The 1,553-nt window shown below is 39.4% G+C and overlaps 1 protein-coding gene across 1 annotated transcript in view; it reads left to right on the top strand.

Moving 5' to 3' along the window:
* The window catches only part of KIF16B (kinesin family member 16B), a gene marked incomplete at its 5' end in the record, with an annotated part of 59,412 nt that overhangs the window by 19,448 nt on the left and 38,411 nt on the right, over positions 1–1,553 (top strand). The window lies entirely within an intron of this gene.

The raw sequence follows: 1,553 nt of genomic DNA, 5'->3' as shown, positions 1-1,553 counted from the left end.
GGAAAGAGAATCCCAGCCCAGACTGGTTGGATGAGCTGTAGGAGTGAAGGACCCTGCTCTAGAAATGCTATTGATATGCCAGGAGTGCTGTAATTCTCTTTATGGGAGTGGAGTTTGATCCTGTCTGTCCTAATAACATTAGTGCTGAGCTTTGGGTACTGCTTAAGATTTTGTGGAGCCTTGACATTAATTTTCCAATAATATCAGCAGTAACAACAATGACATTTTGCAATGCATTGCCTGCTAATCTCAGTACAAGAATTAGGAAGATAAATAAAGAGGATAACAGGGACTGAGTCTGGTCAAGCCAAGCCACCAGAGAATGTGTCTAGAGAAAATTTTCTGGAGAAAATCCTTCAGTTCTTAGGCAGCACAGATATATGGCTTTGCTATTGTTCTTCCTGTCCATCTCCTAACAAGTTATCAAGCTTTGTAGAAGAAAGCTAATAAATAATTGGCTGCAGGCAGGTTGATTTGGGTAAGTTTGGTACACCCTATCACCTAGACAGCTGTACAGCCGTCAGCATCCCTGGCAAGCTGCCCTAGCTGCTTTTCCCAAGGTACTGTGTGGTAGCTGAAAGAGTCGTGGCTGCTTCATGCTGGGAAGCATCACTTTAGGGGAGCAACCCATGAACACCCCAGAAGAAAAAGAGGTCACTGTCAAATAAAGATCATGTACAGATGAAATTATCACAGCTAGATTTCTCAGAAATATTAAAATACAGAATTTAAGCAAAAAGAAAGCAGAAATGGGCAACATCTTTATTTTACAGTTATCCATTGCACTCACATTTCTTTTTATCCTACTTAACTTTCTTCACCTCTGTAAAGAAATTCATGTTTCTTTTTCTCCTACTGCAACTTTCTTTTCCTCTGATATGCAGTAGCGAAGGAAATACTTGTTAATGTTAGGAGTCATTTTAAGGTTAACAAACCCACGTCTTTGTGAAATTTGTTTTATGACGATGCTTATTTTTTATCTTTGAGCATAAAATCATAGCAGAGCTAATATCACATATTAGGCCTATCAGATTAAAAAACAGCAGCCTCTTGAGGTTTAGGCGATGTCAGCTGGCTTTCTCCAGCTCCAGCAGTCGGTGTAGAAAAATGCCAAGCCTTCCCTGCAGCATCACTTCTTGTTAGCTCTGGATCACCAGAGCTACACTTCATTGTAAAATCAAAGGCTCCAGACACACACGGAACTTTTATGACCCACTTACAAATTTCTTTCCTTTTACATAATTCCAGGCAGTGAAAAATTTCATTTCCCTGAAATTTTTGTTGGTTTCTCAGTTCTAGTGAGGATTTTGTGACTAACTGATGGTAAGGTTGGCTTGCCCTCCCCCTTCACTCCTGTTGCTATGAGCTTTATTCACAAGAGGAATTCTGTTGATTTTAATGAAACTTCCTGTGTAAGTGGGATGTTCATCAACAAGACTAGGAGTGTTTTAAAGCAATATCTTCTACTGAAAGCTGGCATATATAATTTTTTACCCTACAAATTGGAATCCCATTCTATGTGGTAATAAAGTCTGTATGTTCAAGAATGAACC

Source organism: Buceros rhinoceros, unplaced genomic scaffold, assembly GCF_000710305.1.
Source record: "Buceros rhinoceros silvestris isolate BGI_N320 unplaced genomic scaffold, ASM71030v1 scaffold14704, whole genome shotgun sequence".
In the NCBI taxonomy this organism is placed as follows: Eukaryota; Metazoa; Chordata; class Aves; order Bucerotiformes; family Bucerotidae; genus Buceros; species Buceros rhinoceros.
The sequence above is the reverse complement of the archived record's forward strand: the minus strand, read 5'-3'. Positions and strand labels throughout refer to the sequence as shown.